Source organism: Protopterus annectens, chromosome 2.part1, assembly GCF_019279795.1.
Source record: "Protopterus annectens isolate FY-2018-M chromosome 2.part1, PAN1.0, whole genome shotgun sequence".
Lineage (NCBI taxonomy): Eukaryota > Metazoa > Chordata > Ceratodontiformes > Protopteridae > Protopterus > Protopterus annectens.
In genome coordinates this window covers 1,642,345,970-1,642,351,969 of record NC_056729.1, presented here as the reverse complement: position 1 = coordinate 1,642,351,969, position 6,000 = coordinate 1,642,345,970, and the positions used below count along the sequence as shown (strand labels likewise).

At 38.7% G+C, this 6,000-nt stretch overlaps 1 long non-coding RNA gene across 1 annotated transcript in view; it reads left to right on the top strand.

Moving 5' to 3' along the window:
• The first annotated feature begins 757 nt into the window (after positions 1 to 757).
• LOC122794570 overlaps positions 758 to 6,000 on the top strand; it is a 143,893-nt gene continuing 138,650 nt past the window's right edge. The window contains exon 1 of the long non-coding RNA XR_006363655.1: positions 758 to 836. This is a non-coding gene — a long non-coding RNA (uncharacterized LOC122794570). The remainder of the gene's footprint in view (positions 837 to 6,000) is intronic.

Below are 6,000 nucleotides of genomic sequence, written 5' to 3'. Positions count from 1 at the left end.
TTAAAACAAAAACTATTTTCTCATAAGGCACCAAAATGCATTAAAATGCACTAACCTTAACCCAAACTCTAACCCTAAGGTCCGACACTACCACACACTTACCCTACCCGCACCTAATCCTAACTCACTTAACCCACCCCTAAACCTAAAGTCCGTCACTATCGCATACTTACCCCACCCTAACCCTAACCCTAACTCACTTAACCCACCTTAAACATAAAGTCTGTCACTATCGCACACTCACCCCACCCTAACCCTAACTCACTTAACCCGCCCCTAAAACTACAGTCCGTCACTATCACACACTTACCTTACCCGCACCCTAACCCTAAGTCTACTACCGCACTCCCTTTCCGGACCCTAACCCTAAATCCCTCACTATCGCACACTTACCTGTCCGCTCCCTAACCCTAAATCCTTCACTATCACACACTTACCGAGTCGCGCTCACACGTTGCCCATGTCGGTGTTTCGGCTGTCGGGATTTCACCTTGTCGATCATCTGCGTTGTCGGTCTTTTGGTCTCGGTGTTTTGGGTGTCGGCTTTGTGGCGTGTCGGTGAAGTGAAGTAGACCCGCATACGTATATATACACTTAGATACGATATGCTTACATTTTATACTTCAGGTTTAGGTAACTGAGTTGAAAGAACATGCATTCAGTGAGTGCTACCATAACATGGGTGTATGTGTAAATGTATGGTACATGCCTGCTTACTGTATGTTGCTACTATTTTAAAAGTTCATTTCACGTTTGTAGGTGAGATGATGGAAAGCATCCGTGTGTCTTGTTCAGCTGCTGAGGATTATCAAGAATGGCTTTTTCTTCTACAGAAGGTACTTACATTCATTTTTATTATTCATGCAATGTTTTCCTTTGTTACTTGCAAACACCTGTAATTATTTAATAGAGAACTTAAAGCAGCATTCAGTCTGGTCATTTTACAAAGGCACAGTATGTATACGTTATGCATATTCCTAGATATAAGTCATTGTACTGGACTTCTCGGAGTTCAGTACGAGAAAATCACATGCATGGAGCTTGCTTTCCTTCAGAATTCAGAACTGCAATTAGAAAATTCATATTTTAAAAGCTTTTCTTCAAATTTGAAATGCAGACCTGGAAACTTGATCACAAATATTGATATGTGTCCATATAGTTATTTTATAAACTAGCCTAAAATAGATGATCATTTATAAAATTGTTGTTCATTTGTTTGTTTGTTTGTTTGTTAATTGGATAAATGGATTGACCCAAAAGCCCTTATCAACCATGCCCCTGGCACAAAAGAGCAAGACAATACATTAAAACAAAAACTATTTTCTCATAAGGCACCAAAATGCATTAAAATGCGAGTGTTTAAAATCACCAAAGCACAGCAAAATACAAGTATTCAAAATATAGCAAATAGAAGAGCTCAGACAAGACACTGGATGGAGAATAGCCAGCTGCTATTGTAATAATATAGGTAAACATAAATGCAATTGTCCTAAACTGAAGGATATGGCAAAGAGACACGCTGTACACATCTATATTCAAGTGTATTTTACTGCAGTAAAGACATATTTGTACTTGTAGAGGAACAATCAATGCAAGTAGAATTAACGTAACCATCAACAGAGTTAACAAACTCACATGTAAAGGAGGATGTAGTAAAAGATGAGTATTATTTTTATTTGTTATTAGTGTTACTATTATTAATAATAATATTTATTTATTTATTATCTTTTTCCTTGGGAAAGTCCAACTGGGCACAACACCCATATTTAGTGGAAGCCCGGGAGAAAAGCTTCTCATAAAATACGTTTACAATTAGCAAGAATAAAAATTAAATATTTTAGGCATTACTTTGCAGGCAGTATTTAGAAAATAGTAAAGACTTTTATCATGTACTTGAGAAGTTATATTATTTTGCATAAGTCATATACATGTTAACTTGTAATAGATGTTGCTACAACAGCAGTGATATTGCACACAGGTTCAGTATATGTATACTGACATTAAAGAGATAGGATGTCACTAGAGCAGGAAGAGAAAATAGAGGAAGAGGAAGGGTATAAGCAGAAATAATTATGAAAAACATAAGTAGAAAATCTCTGATTTTGGAGAGGTTGAGATAACAGCAGCTAGGTAAGACGATGAGGTGGGTGAGGAGGGGGTATTCATAGAAGAAGATTAAGGATATATATTAGTTGGAGATGGTTAATGGGGATGAAAAAGAAGAGATAAGAAAGGTGAAAGAGTCAGCGTGATTTACAGAGAAAGTTATCTATAAACTGGATTTGAACCCTGCATCAGCTGTCCTATTTCTCTAACCTCATCGCAGTTACACATTGTGCCACAGAAAACTTCTCATTACCATTATTACTACTAATAATAAAAATGTTGGCAACGTTGTATTAATGTAGAACTTGAATCAGTGTCTTTAAATGAGTATGACTTCTTTGTGAAGATAGTCACTGCAACAGTAAATCAGAGGTGAATAGGTTCATAGAAGGTCACTAGGCTAATGGCCCTAGAGCCCTTACAAGCGTAGACATATTTATCCCGAGTTGCCTAGTCGGTGATTAGGTGAGTAATGTTTGCAGAGGTAAGGGTTTATGGTAGTTAATACTAACTTACTCTGTCGAGGAGGGATATGAGCACCACCCCAGGAGTGAATTTGCAGTCACCCATTCATTGATATAGGTTGCGTTTGAAGAGGGTCAGGGAGGGGATCTGTTTTGCGTGAATTGGAACCTTGTTCTAGAGAAGTGGCAGTCTCTGGGAGATCACTCTGCAGCATGACATGTTCATGTCCGAGGGTCAGAGGGTAGGTTAATATCATATAAAAGTTATAACAGCAACTCAGTCCCTGGCATGACCATATTAAATAACTTACCCCTTCATCACCAAAAGGTCACCTGCCTCTCCATTAAGATTGTCCTCCCAAAGGTTTCATTAGGTAAGTAAGAGAAATGAAGAGGGTTAGTAAAGAAAGAGGAAAACTGAGCAGGATATTAAGAGGTACAACAAGTACAAGGAGCATCTAGAACTCTAAAAAAATAGTTTCAAGTTGACATACATAACTGTGACGATGGTATGATGCAAGAGGGGAAAATGGCTCAGAGCAGAGATATTGTGTTCAAGTTTAAATGACCAGGAAAGAGGTGGCATACAACTGAAAATAAGGGGGCACAGATAGTCTTCCTCCAGGAATTTAAATATTTTTCATATGGGATGGTGGTGCAGGGGGATAGCATTGTCACCTCACAGCAAGAGGTTTTGTAGTTCAATTCTCAGCTGGGGTATCTTCTGTACAGAGTATGTATGGTCCTCCCTGTATTCCCATGGGTTTCCTCCAGGTGTTTCTATTTACTCCCACATTCCAAAAACATGCAGCAGGTGTGACTGAACAGTCTAAATTGGCTATAGGTGTGTGTGTGTATGCAAGAAATGTGTGGTATGGAATAACAGCAGTGCTAGGGCTACCTACCCTAGGTCTAGATGACTGTCACTGCTGAATTGACACCCTGACTCCGTGTGCAAAAATGGGAAAAGGGGCTGTGGATGGATGTATGGATGGAGTCACAGATGCAATATCTGATGGATTCAGTACATCTCTGAACTCGAGTGATGCTTTAAGAATGGAAATGAACAACAGTGTAACCACTGCATAAAGATAGAGGGTAAGGATTGCAGCAAGTCAGGAAACCCACCTAACCCACATTGACACAAAGCTAATGAGAATATTAGAGAATTTCTAAGCAGAGGAAAACGTCAGACTGAATAATCATAATGGATACATAGCAAATGTTATGCAGAAAGTGGGAACATAATTCATGCATGAATAGAGTTTAACAGAATGTTTGATTCATTACCATATGCAAAGCAATTTGTAAACATCAAGGGATAAGACTAAAGCCTAAAAGGGAAATATGGCTAAACAAAATGCTAGCAATAGTTATCTGAGAATGATAATAAAGACTGGCTCACAGTAAGACGCTGTCCGGTTTGATTCTCAGCTAGAGAGTCTTCTGTGTGAAGACATGCGTGAATGGGCATACCTTCGTTGAAGGTTGTGCGTCAGGCCTGGCAAGCCGGTATGTAAAAATCAACTGCCAATCATTAGCGGACCGGAGTTCCGCTGTGGCGACCCCTAACTGGGAAAAGCCGAAAGACACAAACATCTTTCAGAGGACAGAGATGTCCATCAGAATATTGATGATGTGAATGTTGTTGCCATTAACATCTATGGTGTCTCTGTTATCACAACACTGATGGATTTTGCAATCAGTCTTTTTCCTGATCACACAAAGGCTGGGAGGATCAGGAAGAGATTCCAGCAAAAGAAGGGGATTAACTCATTCACATCCAAATTAATCTGTGCTAATAAGGTGTGAAATACTTCTGTGCTGGCAGACTAGATAGTCCTTAACCTAAGCAATGAAAAGGAATAAAACTTAAATGTAAAAGCAAGTCGTAGCTGTGATGGCTTAGTGGTTAACTGCTGTGACTATATTGTACAGGGCCCTAGGTTCATGACCTGCAAGTGCTGTTTATTGTGGGAGGAAATATCCAGGGAATTGTTATGGCTAGGCTTGCATAGGCCCTAGTGCCGATAGCCTAGTACGAACCTATTAAACTGAACTAAAACTGCAGTCTTTCACCTTACTGTTTCAACTTCATACATTTCTTTTAGACTTTAGTTAGTTACTGTTAATAGTGAATTATAGAAATTCTCTAACATGATTAAAGTGAATTGCAGGTGTTTAGCTATACATTGCTGTATTTAATGAGTAAAGTTCTGCAGTGTATTTTCACATTTGTCTGAGCTTAAGTTTTCAGGCAATTTTTTAATAAAAACCTTTGTAATTTTTTATTAAACCATGCCCTAAATAAATTTACTGTTTACCACCTTAATGCCACCTGAGGTTAACATGCAGTCCCTCCATAGACTTTAATGGGACACCCTTACACATACACGTACAGTGGTGTTCCCATCAAAGTCTATGGATGCAAAACCCATTTTTCTTACACTTTCAGCACTGAAGTTCAGCTTCACTGTTTTTACTCAGTAATGTCACTGAACAGAAAATACATATTTTACATTTTTTTTTCACAGCAAAGATAGCCAGCAATGTTTACTGATCATCAAACATTCTGTTTGGCAAGTTATTGCAAAACTTCAGAAAAATAACTTTATGTCAAACAGAGCTAATTGTGGTATGCCTTCGCAGGGTTCCACTGTCCTGGAGGCACATTTTAATGGTTGCCTGTACATGCAGCTCTCTACACTTACAGCCAGTCATAGCATAATTAATATTACATGTCTGAGTGAGTCATAAAATGGCCAGAAAATAAAAAAAAAGAAACTGAATTCAGCATAAACGATGTGCACCTCTTTGAGAATAACAGCCCTGTAGTGGAATATAAATTAGAGAGATCTAAGCTGGAAATCAGAAGAGATAAAAAGACCTTGTGCATAATTAATTGGTGTAAGGGTGAGGGACCTGCAGGAAAACAAATGGGAAATGGCGCAAGCAAATAAGACACTGGATTACACCACAAAGGTTTGGGGGTGACACAAAATAAGAAGAGCTTGGGTGGATTCAAGATTGCAAATTGGATGCAATAACTGAATTCCTCAAAACACAAATATCCTCCAAGAAGGATTGAAACAGATTAATAATTAGTGCCAGAAACACAATCTGAAACTCTGTGCCAAAAAGTGTATCATAGTATCTTTGGGAAAAATGTCCACCCCAGCAAACTGCTACAGTGACAATGCACCCCTTGAGTAGACCCAGTAGGGATTTGGTAAAGCATGTAGATAGTGATTTAGCATTTAACCATCATGTGCCTACTGTAGTGAGGAAATCATTCTATGCTACACAATGTCTAAGCAGGGGTACGGCATCTAGGTCTAAACATGTCAATGTTCCATTGTACTCTGCTCTCATAGGACCAGTCTTTGAGTACAGTGCTTCCTATAGTACATACCTGGACAGGTATATGTAA